The sequence below is a fragment of the Hyposmocoma kahamanoa genome, unplaced genomic scaffold (genome assembly GCF_003589595.1).
Source record: "Hyposmocoma kahamanoa isolate Upper Pololo Valley unplaced genomic scaffold, ASM358959v1 84, whole genome shotgun sequence".
Lineage (NCBI taxonomy): Eukaryota > Metazoa > Arthropoda > Insecta > Lepidoptera > Cosmopterigidae > Hyposmocoma > Hyposmocoma kahamanoa.
The window spans coordinates 6,113,151-6,132,882 of record NW_020654229.1 but is presented as its reverse complement, the minus strand read 5'-3'; the positions used below and the strand labels follow the sequence as shown (position 1 = coordinate 6,132,882).

At 34.0% G+C, this 19,732-nt stretch overlaps 1 protein-coding gene across 1 annotated transcript in view; it reads right to left on the bottom strand.

The window, feature by feature from the left end:
• Nucleotides 1-18,634, bottom strand: part of LOC113234495 — a 69,007-nt gene extending 50,373 nt beyond the window's left edge. Inside the window, exon 1 of the mRNA XM_026469831.1 lies at nt 18,476-18,634. The gene's annotated coding sequence lies outside the window, so the exon portion shown is untranslated. The remainder of the gene's footprint in view (nt 1-18,475) is intronic.
• Between the last annotated feature and the right edge of the window lie 1,098 nt (nt 18,635-19,732).

Genomic DNA, 19,732 nt, shown 5'->3' with positions numbered 1-19,732 from the left:
TATTTTAATTGAAAAGTCATACTATAAAATTGAAGAGTATGTTTTAGATAAAGAAGTATGGAAAGACAACAAGAGTCTATATTCCACACAAATATGATTCAAAATTATTATATAGCATTTAAGTTTTATTTGAAAAGAGCAATCCCTAGAGTTTCATGCTCGTTCATCTCAGGGAGGCCAGAGTAGTGAACGAGTAGTAGCTTAAAAATGGCGTTTTGAAGTGTAAACATTTTATCTATGGAATAAATGATTATTTGAATTTGACTTTGTCTGATTAAAGGAGATAAAAATGAAGCTATGCATAGTGATTTCCATGTCAGTTTTAGGAAGGCAACATCGATAGTTAGTGATTGAATGAATAAATGTCATTTCTGCCATTCCACTGGCACTCAACTGCCACTGCAACTTAGGTTTTAGCAGAATAACAAATATATAATCCTAATTGCAATATGATCTCAGTGGAGTCCCAATGGAATTACAATGACCAGTAATTTAAAGAAAACTAGCAGAATCGGGAAAAAAGCGTGAAACACACAGAGAGCGGGTACGGGTCGGGTGCGAGTCGGGTCGGGTGCGGGTCGGGTCGGGTCCGAGTCGGGTGACTCCTTTTATTGTAGTCGGTTAAAAAATATTACTAGTTCCATTACTAGTAGTAGTTCTATGAAATTGGGTGCAAAAATATTTTGTTATTGCAGGATTAAAGAGTAATAAAAGAAATGTCCATATTATACCTTCATGGTCAGTAAAAACCAGAAAGTTTAGATAAATAAGCGCCCGAATATCTGATCACTAAAATAAAAAAATATATGTTCCTTTTTTTTCAAATATTTAACAAATAAATAAGTTATGATGCCTCAAATGTATATTTATTGCTTTGGTGAGAAGGTTAATCAAAAATCTCTCACTAGATGTCACCAGTGGCGATGAATGCTTAAAGTCAGTACAAGATCTACAACAGAAACACATACGAGAATTTCGAATATTCGGTAACTGGACCAGTCGCTGAGATGTTGGAGCAATGCTACGGTGCAGCATGGTCGTGGGTTCAAGTCGAAATTTTCTGTGTTCGATCTTTGTATTAATAATTACAACAAAAGTGGGAGATATTATATTTGACAGAGGACCCCAAGAATAAACTACAACCTCTGTGACAGCTGGTTCAATTACTGTCTACAATATATTGTTTATTTATTTTCTGGTAAGTGTCACCAATTCTTTTAATTTTTGGATAGATGTCCATTGTACAAATTCATATTTAGTAATACTTGTACGTATTTAATGGAACAACTTGTTTTGTTAATAAGTTAATATATTTTTTTGTAAGATTTGTTTATGATTGTATGTTTTCCTAAATAAATTTAAAAAAGAAACGCCTAACGAAGTTGAGCGGTCTGCCAAGATTTATTATATTGAAAAAATTAATAATGACATATCGAGTGCTTAGGTTTTCGCGATTATTACACTAGGAAATGAAAGTATTTTTTTTTTAGATTTAAATCGCGTATATTTGTTTTTTCAAACAAACCAACGTTTCGGGCCATTTACAGGTCCCATGGTCACGGTTGACTGAGGTGGTACAGTCATCAACCAGCTACATTGTTTTATAAATTATTTTATTGTAACACTATGAATTTTTCTTAAGTTAAATTTATTATTAATTAATAATGGATATTAGAATAAATTAAAACATATTAATTAAGATTAAAAATAATTTGTAAATTACATTTCCTAAATTAATAATGAAGTTAAAACTTTACGTTGCTATCACAAATACAGGGTCCAAAAGTGACTTTATATTCACCATATTGTTTTTATTTAATTCCATTATCGTTTATCACTCTATTCGCAGAAAGCGGATAGTGTGGGCGTTAATATGGCTACCATTAAGCCCCATTCACACGGAGATTCTTGTCTTGAAGACGCGATTATCAAAAGAACGTATGAAGGTTTCTTTACGTTTATCGCCCTTCCACGGCGACAATCGTCTCACCATGGAACGTCACCGTGTAAACAAAAGAATATCGTCAGTGTTGCCAGGGCCATAGAGACAAAAATTACGTTATACTATGATGGCCGTTTTATACGTTTGTCCGCTCATCAAGTTCCGTATTAATTCATCACTACGTTGAAGGAGCTAATTGCTGTACATTGTTGTCAATAATAGTACACAAAAAAAATATTGAATATCAATTCAATAAAAATTTAGTTAATACAATGAATAGCGACATCTCTCGCCAGGAGTGGTAGCTGTAAAGGTACTAACTGGGTGATAAATCTGAAATAGATTTCTCATAGATGACGCTACGACTAAAAAGTCGTTGAAAGACCAAGTACAAAGACACGACGCAAGCACATAGAAAAATTCGTGAGGTCCGTTGGTTCGTTCCGTGGCTTAGTTGGTATAGCGTCTGGCACGGTATGCAAGAAGACGTCGGTTCGAATCCGACCGGATCGAAGGATTTTTTTCTGAGTGTTTTTTTCTGAGTGTTCGATCTTTGTATTAATAATTATAACAAACTAGTGGAGTAATTTCACAAAAAATAATTGAATATCAATTCAATAAAAATTTAATTAATAATAGTGACGTCCAGTAAAATTTATGGGATGTGTAATTTTACGACACAATTCGGCATTTGTTTTCCGAAATTAGAAATTTAAAAAAATGAAATCTAATACGATCCTATAAGGATCGCTGGCCACGTTTTTATTAATATAAATTTAGAAGTATGTGTATTAAAAATACAAATTGGAGACATAATTATTTTAAAGTTTTCAATTTAATATACGTAATTAAATTAGCCAGTCGTTATTAAAATGTCTATGACAAAAAAAATGATTTTGATACCAACTAGATCAACTGTCAAAATAAAAATAAAGAATACAATAACGCAATTAGTAATCATTAGAAAGTTGTAACATTCGTAATTCAGTCATTATTCAGTTCTTTTTCAATCTATCGATAAAGCTGTCGACAAGCACTACATGACTATTTAAAATTTTACGAAAAGTGGCAACCTTACGAATGTCATTTTACTCCGTTTCAAATAAGACAGACTAACTTTTGTTTTTAACGCAATTTTAGTAAATTTTGAGGACGTTGAGATTTTATAAATTCAACTATATTTGTTATTGTAAATTCTAAATAGTTTAGTAACGCACCCAAGTTAGACAAAAACGTAACTCGGAGATGGAGCAAACGTAACGAAATCAATCAATTACTGGTTGTAGTCTGATTTTTTATACAGCGTTTTTTCTCCAGGATTTAGATTTATAAATATATTGTTGAACTGCCTCCATGGCCGAACCCAGAGGTCCCAGACTCGATTCCCAGGCCGGAAGAAATATTTGTATGGCCTATATTTATTTCTCTCGTTTTTTAGGTGTAATTTGTGGTTGTCTATACATGTGTCCATGGCACCCGCCACACAGGGTTTTCCTAGTGCGGGGTTATGTTGGGTATGTGCGTTATTATTATTAGCATTATATTATATACATCGTTTAAGTTTAAATTTTTTTTAATTAAATTTAAAGTAACTTTTTAGGTAACGTAACGAAATTTCAATTTCAACGGTTCTGGCAACACTGCTCGTATGCACACAATCGTAGGCGAATTTAAATTTTTACATGTATGTAAATATTATGATTCAGAATAACTCAAGATAGTATCAAACGTTATTCCGCCACGAAGCACGCGATAAACTCTGCCCGTCTAAATGCCCCTTTAATCCACACGCGCGTTGTGTACCGTTACATATATGTTATAGTGTGAAGAATTTGCTCGATGACATCATGTTCTCACTTGGACTAACCGCTAAGAGCGTGAACGCTGGGAGGTGTTTATTTGTTACGAGAGTTTAACCATTATGTAATATTTTCTTTTGTTAATCTATAATGCTAGAATTACTATTACCATGCAAGTTTAGAAGGTAGTAGAGTTCTATAGAATAAAGGTTTAGCGTTTTGTTTTTATAATATCAAGTGATGGGACCAACAAGTCGTGCGCCTGATCGTAAGCCACACGCCTGGCCATAACAGTTGCAGTGCCACTCAGAGCTTTAAATCGCGAAGACCTGTAATTTCACCAGCACCCTTACCCTTCAAAACCGGAACACAGTAATGCTGACATTGCTGCTTGGCGGTAGAAATAGGTAATGTGGGAGTACTTACTGGTACTAAAATTAACCGTAATTGTATTAAATTAACAGTTGTTTTAAAACTAAACTTAAACTGAAAACATTTTTTTCTTATTTTTCTTGGCTTCTCGCAGTCAGCGATCCAGTTTGGCTTGTTTTATGGCGCAGGGTGATGGGCGCAGTGGCAGTGCCCCTATGATCTTTTTCTTAGGCCATATTTAAAATGTTTTTCCAAGTATCAAAAGAGCAGAATAAATTGGTTCCATCAAATCGTTTATCTCGTACTTCGTCGTAAAAGAACGGAGGTTATCACGTTAAAAATACGTCTTATTAGCTGTTAGATTTCATAGGCTGTTTACACTAAGACTGAGCGTTATTTTTCGAAAACGTTTCAAGAATCACTTTCGTTGAATGTAACGAAAAAACGCTTTCATATAAATTTCAGAAACGGTTACTAAAGAAACGGCATTTTAAGAAAATTATACGGACTCATACTGCAAGTTATGTATGTAAGTAGTTACTTGTCAGTGGCGTTACGTTCTTCAAACAGGTTACGATACTTGTGTGCGACTGGATAGAAAACAGTTCATTCGTTACAGAATAAAATACTTTATTGTATTAACTTAGGTTACATTTTATAAAATAAGGTCCCGAAAACAGTTTTGAGAAACTGTTTCGGGACCGTTCGAAACCGTTTCACTGCTTTTTTGTAAAATGGATCTTATGCTAGATGCTTTCAGTTGATATTTCTATGACAAATTAGACCGCCAACAGTACGCCTGAATGTTTTGCCAACCAGTTTTATCTAGGCCGGAAAAATACGAAGTGAGGTTAGCTTTTTTTTGTAAAATCTTTTTTTTTTGTAACTGTTTCTGGAAAGCGTAATCTATTTTTAGAAAATAACCGTTTCGTTTCGTTTTTCGGTAAAGACGTTATAACCCCGCTTTACTTTACACTAATGTTTTTTGCCCAGTGGTAGGCGACTAGTCTGTCCAACAGTTGCATGGCAAAGATCTGAGGGGTCATGTCACTGCGCCCGTCACCATGAGATATAAGTTGACAGTCAAATTCAAATAATCATTTATTCCATAGATAAATTTTTAACACTTGAAAACGCCATTTTTTTAAATCTACTGCTTGTTCACTATGCTGACCTCCCTGAAAACAACGAACAAAGAAACTCTAGGGATTGCTCTTTTCAAATAAACTTAAACGCTATATAACACATTTTAAATCATACTTGTGCGGAATAGACTTATGTTGTTTTTCCAAACATCTTTATCTAACAAATACCCTTAAATTTTTTATGTGAATTATCAATCAAAATATTTGTAATGTAAGTTTTAAACTTAGGAAATGGTAATTTTAATATATGCTCCAGTTCCCCATAAAAGAGTCGTTTATCTTTAAACAAAATTGTGGTACCATGAGTTTGGACTTAGTTCTAAGGATAGTATTATGGATATCTTCTTTCTTAATGAAATTGTGTATATTTTTACGGGCATACAAAATATTTGAGTAAGTGTACTGTGATGCCACAGTCATGATACCAGTCTCCTTAAACTTGTCTCTGAGGAGAACCGAAACGGCACACAGAACGATTCGCTAGTCTCGAACGTATGACAAGTCCCGTATACCTGTAATTACATCAACATATGGATGTGAGGTATGGACCTCACATTACTGCTTGGCGACAGAAATAGCTAAGGTGGCAGTACTTCCCCGGACGAACACTTTCACAAAGACCTGCTAATTAGACATAATTTAGAACATAAAAATTAAATAACGTATTAACAACATAACAAATTTAAACATCTAATACTCTATCACTTAAGAGGGAGCATGCCAAAAAAGTTTTGACGTTGGCTCCGCCCAAATTTGTGAAACAAATATATGCCTGAAGTTCGCGTGACATGCGACAGGAGATGTTGAATTTTGCGCATTAAAAGTACCAAATTCGTTTTACCGGAATAACTCTAGAACTAAAGGGATTAAAAAAAATCCGTAGTGACAGTAGTCGATCATGCATAAATGTAATTAATTATCTAATTTTCGTCCTAATAACCTGATGCATTTCGAGGATAAATCGAAAATTAGAAGTCATTTTTATCTATCGAGGAAACTTTATTGTTTTATGTTTCTGATTAATGTCTATGCTTGAATATATCGTGTAGTTACTCATACAATATTTTATTTTTAACTTTAAAGTGGATATACCCCTCTAAAATCCAATCGAAGATTAGGAATTTTTCCTCTGCTCCCTCTTAACAGAAATCCAATGATGAATGATGACACAATGTACGTTAGAAACCACATAGGGTCTGGCATGGTTTGCCGGGTTTGCATCGGTGGTGTGGGAAAAACAAAACATCTAATTACAAAACAAGCGGAATCACATTTCATCGGTAATTAAATATGTAATTTTTCAATTCTTGTCCATTGTAGCAAATCTCGAGTTAAACTGGTCGATTTGAAGTGAACCAATTGATGACACCCGTCAATTGTTTCGAATTCCGGCTGGCCAATCGGAGCGCAGTTGTCACTGTAATGGTATGGCAGAATAGTTTTCACACAAATTAATGACATATACTCGATGATTAATTAGTTATAACAAACTAGTGGCAAAAAATAATTTAACGTCATGGTGATAAAACATACTGACATTCAATAAAACATATTTAGGTATAATAAGATGTGAATAAGATCATTGCATTGGTACGAGCTGTCCATCCCGCGAAGTTTGTAGTAAAAGATACTAAACGAAAAGGTCGAATTAGTGTAAAAAAAACGGTACCAGTTAAGAAATGTACTATATATACTTTTTTTATGTGCAAATACTGCGAACTATAATCCACAAGACCTGTTTTGAAGCGCAGGTTTGGTTTTTATCACTTTTTATTTTTAGTTCGCCGTATCGGTGTTTTAAAACATTTCAAGGTTGGGTTGATTGTTCTTGTTATTTAATATGTACCTATGTGGTAACTATACTGCTGTGTCGTGGCAAAACAACACTAATATATTTTAAATATAATTTTTGTGCAACATACCCTTATTTTATTACATTGTGCAGTTTAAATGAATGTGATATTTCCATGGATATTTCTTAGTATTTTTAACCGATCACAAACAAGGAGTTCTCAATACGACTGTCTTTTTTGTGTTTACGTTACGTGATAACTTTATGAACCGATTTTGATGATTCAGTTTTTTGTTGGAAAGAGGGTACCGAAGTAGTGGTCCCATTTCAAGAAAATATTCCTCCTCTAAGGGAGGCAAACTAGGGGGATGAATGACTTTTGAGGTCGGTTTTTTAATGCTTTGTCGGTAGTGGTCACATTTAAATTATAAAGAAAACTTTAGGGCAGGAATCCGGTTATTGGATTTCGCCAACTTTCCGTTAATCGATTTAAATAAAACTTGGCAAATAGATGTAATTCCACAAAATTATGAAGTCGACGTTCTTTTATTATAAAAAGCATTGACTTAGAAATAAACGGACGACGGGTCTAATACAAAAACCACGAAAAAAATGTCCCAAGTCAACCTATTTAAACGTAGAGACATGTAAAGGAATATGAAAAAGCTAAAACGTTGAATTTAAATTGTAATGTCATCGCAGTACTGTCTAATTTTGCTTGCTTCGCTGCCAGTCGAACAAACGAAGACTAAAGCGTGAATGGCGCTCTTTATACGATTTTAACGCTCTATAAGTTCGGACACTTTTTAGCGCGGACCCGACGTCCATATAATTGTAAGTCAATGATAAAAAGTTATAATTATTACAGACACGACGAGCTAATTTTTTAAACTACTGAATGAATGAATGAAACACTATACTTGAAAATAAAGTGTGTTGTCACAACGTGGCAGAACGTATGCTGTCTCTTTGCTCGTTGGTTTTTTTGATAAGTTTTTGTTGCGTAATGAACACTTTAAATTTAGAATATTTTAAAAAATCTTAATTTTTTTGGCACCTCGCGGATAGCGTTTGAGTCAACGTGTTTTTATTAAAAACCTTATCCTCCTTGATTTATTGCACATGATTTTTGCTGTTTATTTGAAAATGACCCTCGGATACATATACGAACTTTGCAAGTTCAAAAGCTAGTGAATAAAAAAAACTATTAAGTTTTTGTCGATGGATTTTAAATTAAAACAATAGTTCCGGATCATTGAGTTTGAATGACCAGTTGTAAAAAACATTTGCCTGAAAAAAAAAGAGTTCTTAGCAAAAAAATATGTGAAGTATTAAAAGTTTTTGTGGTCTATTTTATTGTACTTTTTCGCCATTGTACAATAAATGGGGGTAATGGTATCGACTTTTTGTCGCCTTTATTCACACGAACTTATTAAATTGAAAAGCAGTAGAACTCCTAGTGGAAGAGTACTTATGCCGTCAAGCAGTAATGTCAACATTACTGCGTTCCGGTTATGAAGGGTAAGGGAATTGGCGAAATTACTGACACACGGGACATGTTAACTTATGTCTCAGGGTCACGGGCGCAGTGGCAGTGCCCCTCAGATATTTGTGATTTAAAGCTCGGTATGGCATTGCAACTGTTATGAACAGGCGTGTCGCTTACCATCAGGCGCACGACTTGTTCGTCCCGTCACTTGGTAAATAAAAAAAAAGGTATCATTCATTCAGGAGGTATTTTTTTATTAACATTATTATCAACTTGAAAGCCTTTACATATAAAAAAATCATATTATTGTCATTACATACAATCCAAAGAACCCACAGGTTTAAGATACATATAGCACTGTTAATACTATAGTGTATTAACTCAAAAAGTGTAATTTTCCAGAATCTACGAAAATTGAATAAATAACCTGTGTTTTCACAAAGAACTATTATTATTAAGATCTGCAACGAAAAATCTCGATCAAATGCCTATATCATACACGTAGAAGTGAAAGCCATTGGCTCGGTGCGTAATCTGGTTTTTCCAGACATAATGGCACAAGACTCAACGAGGAATCAAGCCTGTGAATACTACTACATACGATTTTACGAAACGCAAAGAGTCTAACAGATTTGGAGTTCTGTGCATCGAGTATATAACCAGAAATAGAAACGAAATAAGGGCCATTCATCCCTGACAAGTCGTCAGGCAAATGGGCCTTATATCATAACTTTTAAATATCAACTCTCGTTTGCGCTGAAATCACGAATTACATAAATAATATTATTAGTATATACACGTTAATGGATGAAACGTTAATCGCGAAAAGCCAAGAAAAAAATACGTATATAACCATCGATTCTTTTTTTCAATTATTTTCGTCCAAAAAGAACAATCAAGGGTTAAAGACCATTCCGCCTCGTCTTCAGTGATGCGCTAATACCTTTACAAAAAAAAAAGACATTCTACGATGTAATTCTAAGTCAATGACAGGAATAAACAAAAAGTCTGTGATTGTCATTTGAAGATCAAGCCTACTCAATTAGCCTTATTTTTTAATTATTGTTAGGTAATTTATAATATTCATTTAAACATAAAATAGCAATTAGGAAATGCTGTTATAAGAATAAACTTCTTAGCGATAATAATGTGACTACGTTTCGAAGTAAAATATTCTTTTGTTCTCAAAATTATTTGTGTTGTCAGTCAGCCATATTTGTTTACATAGTTTTTATTTTCAAATTGTCTTATGTCTTCTAAAACGTCATTCACTAATCTGTCTACTTTGTTATAGACAACGCATTTTCATTTCGGTAACTAAGAATTTACGAGACATTGGCAGCAAAATGTTTACTTCACCAAACAAAATGATATTTTAGCATAACGATTCCACAACAACAAAAAAATTTAGCAAAGATTTATTTGAAAGAATTATCAAAAATTGGCAACACAATGGGAATTGCATATCGTCGGGATTAGCTCTGGGCCTTTTGGAGGGAAAAGTGTCGTTTTTATTTTGACTTTCAATTATTTTGTGAAATCTAGTTTAAAGTGGAATAGGATAGTGCTATTGTGCCTTAATCGAAGATTAAAACGCGAAATTATACGAATCTCGAACTAAAATACCCGTATCGGCCCGTTCTAAGGAATCCCGAGTCAATCCAAACACGCCGCCTCAAATTGCCTATCCTCTTTGTGGTGGCCATATTTACAGAAATATAATTAAACGTTTATGTTTTCGGCTGAAGGACTTTGTTTCCATGGCCAGCAATAAATTAAAAAAAAAAATGCATATCGTCGGGGATAGTCCAATCACGCGTAACTGGCATACGTTATGTAATTGCCATTTCCGTAAGTTAGTGGCCAATACAAATCTACGTAAACGTCGTGGCAACCAAATTAGCCTGATTTACTGGAATTTATTGTTATCAGTCCGTAAATAACATAAATTAATGCTTACTGTGCAAAAATGAAAGTAGCAACCACTGAAATAACAAAGTATAACATAAAAACCTCTCCTGTAAAATTTCGTCTCGTGCATGAAGTTCATAATGGTCGAATTAAACTCTTTCCCGTACTAATACGGTTCATTTTGCTGCATTTGAAAAATGTATATCGTATACTATATACGTATATTGTAATATTTCGAGGTAAGTTTGTGTTTTTTTTCTATCGTGAAAATTTTTAGAAATCGTGTTTTCATGCCGTATACTAAAAGTGTATATTCTCAATTTTCAAATCAAATTATCAAATCATTTATTTCTTTGTGATACACAGGTTATAAAGTTGTTACAAGAATGAATTTTGAATCACTGTGATCCGCCTTATGGCATACAAAGTTTTCTTAGTTTTAGTAATTCTCATGCAATAATTTGTAATAATATTATAATAATGCAGTCATATTAATGCAACCTAACACTAATGACACAATGATAAATTTTATAAGAAATCTTCTATATTATAGAATGTCCAAGCATTTAGGTAATTAAATAATAATTTCTTAAATTCTGCACAATCATTGCAATTCCTAATTTCAAGTGGAAGTTTGTTATACCTTCGTAGCAATTACTATTACACTCTTTTGAAGTAGAGCAGTTTTACATGATCTACTTTTCAGTTGATGAGAACGGCGGGCTCGTGTGACGAATTCAAATAAATGAAGATGGCGCTTTACGAAAAGTGAAATTTCAAATATATATAAGAATGGTAGAGTCAGTATTTTAATATACCCTATAATCAAAGCCATTTGAGGTTGTATAGACTGTTAACTGCATGCAGTCGAGGTCTCGGATAACGGCTTCACGCATTACCTTAGGGCAGCAGCTGTACTCCTGCGGATGGTTCGGGGGAGGAAGGGGTGTTTCCAATTCTTTATCGCAACTCGGCCTGCAGAACCTTCATCCCCTTTTTTACCTTTTGTTAGCTGTATGTCCACCCACACCATCAGTAAAATTCGTTCACAAAACTTCATGCACGGTTGATCCGCGTAAAGATGTGTGTCCACTGGGTAGGATGCGATGCGTAGCGCAAAAATTTCATCTTAGGTACATAAACTTTCAATTAATGTCGCCTGACCGAGTTTGGGGCTTCAGACAACTTAAAACAATATTATTTTAATGTATCAGATAAGATTGATCGCCGATGGATCAGACTTGTTCTGGAATGGCGACCACGTCAAGGAAAACGTTGTGTGAGACGCCCTGCGGAAAGATGGACGGACGACCTGAGTAAGGTGGTCGGCAGTGGCTGGACGCGGGCGGCACAAGACTGGGAAAGTTGGCGTGCTCTAAGGGAGGCTTATGTCCAACAGTGGATGCGTGTAAGCTGATGATGATGAGATAAGATTACATCATCAACCCAATTTTACGTTGCACTACCACACTTAATTAGGCTGGGGATATCACACGTTTTCCGATGGTCCGTTTTCTTTTACCGAAAAGCCCATGGTAAATTTAAAATTAAATCAATTTCAAATAAGATAGTATAAAAAAATTGTTTGCGCAAAATATAAGTGTGAAATAATTTTATTAAGGATACAATCAATCCATAGAATTACATTTATTATGATATATCTAATAATGGGACGAACAAGATGTGCGCCTGGTGGCGACATGCCTGTCCGTAACCGTTACGGAGGTAGTAGTAAGTACGGTACGTACGTACGTACGTTTCAGAGCTTTAAATAGCAAAGATCTGACGTGCACTGTCTCTGCTAAAGCCAGTCAGTCCCTGTTAAAGCTAGTTTTTTAGCTGTTGTACTATTTTAAATCTCGTTTTATTCGAACTTGATATTTATTATAAATATTATAAGTCACGCTAAATAAAACTCGAAAGTAAATAAATATATCCAAACGTAGAACATAAATATGAGCCTCCGAATTATATTTTTTCAACTTTTCACAAATTTTTCGGAAAGTTACGCAACAGTAGGCGTGTGTAAATATAAATATAATTATATCGTTCAGTACGTAAGATTTTTCGGTTATAAAAAAAACAACAATATAACTTTTGCAGTAAAAATGTTTTCTCAGGCAAAGAAACGTATTTCCTGACTCAAGGGCAGTGGCAACACTGATTGTTACCCTTTCCGATTGTCTGAAATTACCATCGCTGTTAGGCATCGAGATTATAAATAGAAAAGAGACGGAATAAGGCCATCCATCGCTGGCAACTCATCAGGCAAATGGGTCTTATATCACTTTTAAATATCAACTCTCTTTTGCGCTGAAATCGCAAATTAGAAAGCTGAAATAGCACAGCGCCAACAACTGACCTGTATGTACGTGTCCGTATATTCTGTATTTATTGTAATAAAGATAATATCTAATTACAAAACAAACGGAATCAAGTTTCATTGGTAATTAAATTTAAAATATGTATTTTTAAATTTTTTTTCATTATAGCAACGCTGAAGTTAAACTGGTCGATTTGAAGTGAAACAATTGACGGGTGTCGTCAATTATTCGCGAAATCGGGCTGGCCAATCGGAGTGCAGTTGTCACCGTAATGATTTGGCAGAATAGTTTTCAAACAAATTAAATGGCATTTCATCTATATTTCTGGTTATATACTCGATGTTGTTAGGTTATGTCTTGCGATAGACTTCGCAACGCATACTAGCCGGTGGACACTCAACTTTAATTCGTTCATCTTTACCGTTTTTTCAATTTTAGTACCGTGCAAAATCGGTTACAATGGCGGTTACATAGCTTGTAAAGTAGGTAATTGTATTCTTCGTTAAGATTTTGAACAATAACTGCAAAATAATGAATTGTTACAGTCTTGAAAAGTAATATACAGGTTTTAGAGATTTTGCAACTGAAAAAAGAAAATGGTTTCCAATTAAATTTTGTTTGGTGAATTCCTAAATGAATCAATCACAACATGATTATATTCATTACTTAAAATCGTTGATGTATTATTGAATTTCACTTTGTTTTTTAACCGACTTCAAAAAAGGAGGAGGTTCTCAAGTCGACTGTATGTTTTTATTTTGTATGTATGTTACGCGATAACTCCGATATTTGTGAACCGATTTTCATGATTCTTTTTTTGTTGGAAAGGGGTCTTCCATAGTGGTCCCATTTCATTTTGAAGAAAATCATCCACCTCTAAGGGTGGCTGTTCACGCATGAAAATTCATTTTTATAAATAGCGCCTAAATTTTACTAAGCAGCTATTATTTTAATGGTTGATTTTGCTATTTCTCCAATTCATGGCGTTTTTCTCTCCATATAATTTGAGTAGTGAGAACCGATTTTTATTATCTCCAGTGTCAAGTCCTGTATAGTGGCGAATTTAAAGATATTTCAATAAAACTTAGCAAATAGACGTAATTCCACGTACTTTTGAGGTCGGTTTTTTTAATACTCTGTACTGAGATTATTTGTGTAATATACAACAACTTCATGCAATTACATGTTCCTAGCAAAACACTATCAATAGTGAGTGTTTCGTTCTAGTGTCGAATTTTGTCAAAGAGTATCAGTACCGTATTACCGTGGACAGACGTGACAGTGTATACCTATTGGGAATGAGCTAGACAGGCAGATAATATTGAGTGTTTACCATTGATACTTATCCATAGTTTAGGAATTAACATAAAGCCCCTGGCAAAGTTTCTATTAGTTGCACAATACATTTAATTTTACTTTCAATTGTGAGGAAATTAAATATAAATATTGCAAATAAATGTTTACTTTTTTCTTTTTTTTATGTACATGTGACACTTAGCCCAGGTCGGACTACATAATGCTCAGTTATATTTTACAACCTTTTATTTTTTATGGATTTCTATTTCATAAAATGTATTCATATTACTACTGTTTACTTTTATTAATTTTGTAATGCAACACGGATAGAAAACTAAAACTTTATTTTATAAAGTTCTAGTTTGTGGCTGTTGGCGCCTGATTGCCTTGGTCCTAAAAGATTTTACTGTATGCACTAGAGCATAAAATACTATTTTATGCCGCCTACATCTAGCATAAATACGAACTTGCATGCATGAGAAGTGAAAATAATCTTTATTTCATAGGTAAGCACATTACACTTGAAATTGTCAATTGATTAAACTCTGACTTTAATTAAACTTATCTTTGTATCAATAATAAAAACATTATGATATTCAATAAAATAAACATTGCAATTAATAAAGCGCCATCTCTTGTCAACCAGGCTTGTGAAAGTACCTGGCTGAGTGAAGAAAAACTTTCAAAGCTTTGTCACACGTTTAAACCTCATAGTAGAGTTTAATAATTTCAAGTGTTGCTATGCGTGTTTCATATGTATGAAATAAAGATATTATTATATTATTTGAATTGCATTTGACATTTAAATACTGACATGGTTTTACAAGTACTTTGAATAAGCAGAACTGGTGAAACAGGTTTTTGTTTGCAATATGGTAAAACCTTAGCAGGAAAGTTGAGTCTTTAACCTGCTTTGAAAAACGCGTAGCTCGCAGTTTCCCCTGTGAGCCGAGTGCGCTAACTAAACTGGAAATGAAGCAGACTGGTGTTGGGAGAAACCAGTGTTGACATTTAATTTTGTAATTAACATGTCCTACCATTGTCGAAAACAAGCTGTAAGCAAATAACAAGCCCAATGATGGAATACTTATGGGAAATTTAATAAAATAAAAATGTGTGTGTTGTAACTTAACAACTTGTGTCGATAACTTCTGGGACCAAATTTGAAGGTTGACATATAAATATTTAAAATATTTCTGTTACTACAAAAAATGGTAATAGTAAATAGTATAAATGGCAACATTGTAATTGAAATCATATTAATTGTCTCAAAAGAACTAAGGGGTACAAGCAAATAAAAAAATATTGTCATGTTAAATGGTTACCCTGTTCTATTCTAATAAAATTAGTTTTGTTGGTAACAGTTTTGCAGAATTATGAATAGATAAACAAATATGAACGTAATTGTGAATTCTTTAACTGAAATTTATTTTAATTTTTTTTATTAATTAAGCAACTTCTTGTTTATCTTATTGAAGAGCATTCTTGCCAGTGGAATAATCGTGAAGTATCTTTGTTCAGCACTCTAACTTTGTGTTTCTGACACAACATGAGAAGCAGATGAACTGGCCAGAAAAGATACTGAAGGATCAGTAGGGCTACATGACAGTCCGCGATTTGCGCGACATACAAGCGCCAGATATTGGTATTTTCTATGCGAGGATACCAGTATCTCGCACTTTATGTCACTCTCTCACAAATTGCGCCTTTTTTTTTTTTTTTTTTTAACGTGTTAGAGCTACAGAACTTGTAGTGTGCCTCCCTTACCAATGGTCATGAGCAACTATATGCAAAGGTACAAAAACTTCTGATAACAACACCTGGACTCGGTTTCACAGCAGTAGAGCTCCTTTTGAAAGAGTTTGTCCAGGGAAGTACTTCCACCTTACCTCTTATTTCTACCGCCAAGCAGTAATGTGAGGGTTACAGTGTTCCGGTTTTGAAGGGTGAAGGTGCTGGTGAAATTGGCACATGGAACTTGTCAACTTATGCCTCAGTGTGACAGGTGTAGTGGCAGTACCCCTCAGATCTTTGTGATTTAAACATTGACTTACAATCATATGGACGTCGGGTCCGCGCTAAAAAGTGTCCGAACTTATAGGGCGTTAAAATCCTATACAGAGCGTCATTCACGCTTTAGTCTTCGTTTGTTCGACTGACAGCGAAGCAAGCAAAATTAGACAGTACTGCGATGACATTACAATTTAAATTCAACATTTTAGCTTTTTCATATTCCTTTACATGTCACTACATTTAAATAGGTTGACTTGGGACATTTTTTTCGTGGTTTTTGTATTAGACCCGTCGTCCATTTATTTGTAAGTCAATGGATTTAAAGCTCTGAGTGGCACTGCAACTGTTATGGACAGGGGTGTAGCTTACCATCAGGCGCACTGTCACTTGATGTCATAAAAAAAAACAGTTTGTAGGCAGGCTAGTCAAGCATCCCCAAGAGTGTGCATAGACAGGGAGTAAATGGTGTGAGTATTCTACTATAATGCTCTAGGGTGCCAAAGTTGCTCACCAAAGTCTTCAGTATATTTAATACTGTGACTGAATTAAAACACTTTATATATGGCAACACTGAGCAAAAAACACAAAGTCAATAGCCAATTTGGTATGCTCGTGCTTTGAAAGTGGTAATAGTATTTTATTAAATACAGGTTAGGTAACATCACAGTGTTAGGTAAAGTAGAGTGGGCTACTTTAGAAAGAAAGAAAGAAAGAAAGAAAATACATTTATTTGTTTACCACAATGACACCACAAAAGACAAAAAAAAAAGAGGAAATGGAACAAAACAGAACGAAAACAAAACACGATCAAAATATTCAATGTAAAACATAAATAAAGAATTACGAAACAAAAATACAGACAAACACAAAAAGAAAAATGTATATACAAAAATTTGATAAAATTAAAGCAGTAACTATACACACAAATAATAAAAAGAACACTAAATATTGAGATACTTTGTGTGGTGCCAGCCGCGGTAACAAAAGGGTCACAAACTCAGTATTTGCTGGAAAACGCAACGCATTCCCAGCACTGATTTTCAGTTAAGACCCTAAGTGAGGTCACAGAACAACATATGCAAGCTACTTAGGTACTTGAATATAACAATAAAATAATTATATATATGTACATATTAAACTGTCACAGATGTGTGTGTGTGTTGTGTATGTTTAAATACTTCCAAATAACGTATGTATAACTATGAAAATACATTATAATAATTAATATGCATATACACTATACCTACATCAAGCAACTAATATACATATAACAAATATTATATAACAAATGCGTTTATGTAACTCATGGTGACATGTTGTGGATGCAGGGTGCTACTAAGTTCTTCCAGGAACTCAGTTTGAATAACTCCAATTGGTGAGCATGGGTCTTCTGTTAGTTGACAACCCTCAACTGCTGTTTTATTAATAATTTTGGCTTGGATACAAGTGCTTTGAGTCATGTCTTCGTTTAATTATGTTTCTGCAAAGAGGACAGGCAATTTGAGGCGGCATGCTTCGATTGACTCAGGATTCCTTAGAACAGGCCAGTATTTTAGTTCGAGATTCGTATAATTTCACGTTTTAATCTTCGATTAAGACACAATAGCACAATCCTTTTCCACTTTAAACTAGATTTTACAAAATAACTGAAAGTCAAAATAAAAACGACGCTTTTCCCTCAAAAGGCCCAGGGCGAATCCCACCCTCAATTGCCTAACCTAACCCACTTGTTGCTCTTGTCAAGTTATGTTACTATTTTGTATTTTTGTCTTTTCAATGTTGTTTTCAATATTTGTCTATGGTTCACTTAACATAAAAGTTTTTGTATAAATATACAGAACTAACTAATAAACTGTTGCTTTGTGTTTACAAAAATTATCTGAAACTATGACCACTACAAGAAACAAACGTAAACAAGTTTTAAATCAAGCTACAGAGCTACTCAAGTTATTAAAAGATAAAAAAAATTTATTTATGTTTGACTTATTTAGTGTTTTTTTTTCTTAAGACATGTACACATAAACATTAGGTTTCTGAAATGATTCATTTTGCATTTGTGAAAGTAGTAGGTACTATAAATACTTTGATTTCGCAATATTCTGCCTCTTGATTAGAAATATACAATCACCACATAATCACACATTGTATTGCTTAAATCCTGTTATTAAGATAACAAAAAGTACCTAACATACTGACAAAGAACAACTTCTAACGCAATTCCAAGATATTACCAACACATTTAACATGTTTACATAAAATATAAACACCAGAATTTTGGAAGATCCCCTTTGCCTGTCGCGATTTAATAGTGGGCAACAACCGAGATCTAGTCTGTTTTGTGTTAAAATGCTAACAAGGTTTTTTTAAAAAGAGAATGTAGCACGCCACTCACCTCACTGTATATTAATATGAAGTCCTCAAAAAGCTTGCAAAAAAACTGTTTTCGTATGGTCTTTTCTCGCACTTAACAGTTTCACTGCAATCCACTGAATTAATATCACTTAAAATAAAAAATGAACACTGAAATCTGTTATAGGGCCTTTTTCTGGAATTTAACACTTGATTTTGCAATTATTTGACAAATAAATTGCAAACGCGCACACGGCGCACGAGTGCACTCGATCAACTGTATGCGTCATTGGTTGAAGAGAGAGACAACGCAAAAAATAACTCAATTTGTGCTAGTGCGAAAGAGATGGCAATAGTTCTCTTCGCTGTTTTGCTGTTATCTCTGGCTGTCTTCAATTCAACTAGTCAAACGTCATAAGTATTAAGCTACCGATTTTAGTATCAAGCTTAGAAATTATTGCCTTGAGCTATCAAGGAACATTTAAATTTAGTCGTATACCTGAGATTACAGTGACAAAGTTATGAAATGCGTGTGGCTAAATAAAAAGCTATGACATTTTGTATTCATTCGTGAGATTGCGAGTGTAAGTGACTGTAAAATAAGATTGTTAAACTATTTAGTGTTGTGGATTGTTAGTAAAGATTTAATCACTTTAGATTGTATTGTTATTAATTATTTTTAATTATATTCCATACAATTTAGCTTGATTACAATTAGTTCAACAAATATAGAACGACGTTATTTTCTATTAGCATTGTCCTGCTAATTATATTTTTTTTTTAAATACATACGCCAAAACAATAAATATTTCACACATTATTTACGTATTTATTAGTTTCGAGTTAATTGCACTAAGACATTTTTTTAAATTAGCTTAGGTACTGTGTCCCACTGCTGGGCAAAGTCCTCTTGACTTCCACAGTTCCCTGTTTGACGCAATGTTAGGCCAGTCCTTTACATATGCGTCCAAGTCGTCCCGCCATCTCCTTTTTGGTCTGCCTCGTCGTCGCTAGCCGTTCTCCGGCACCCACCAGATGGCTGTGAGAGCCCATCTCTATAGGTGTATGCGACAGACGTGTCCAGCCCAGTCCAATTTCAGTCCCGCAGTCCTTTTCTCAACATCGATTATGCGTTATTAATGTTTGTAATTTAAAACATTAGACATTATTAATGTTTATTTTCACAATTTAACATGATGAAGTTACGTCTGATGGAAAAAGGTCGTAAAAAGACACGTTGAAAGTGTTGAGTCGAATATCTCTTTTAGTCGAGAAATAGTTTGGCGGTAATTTTTAAAAT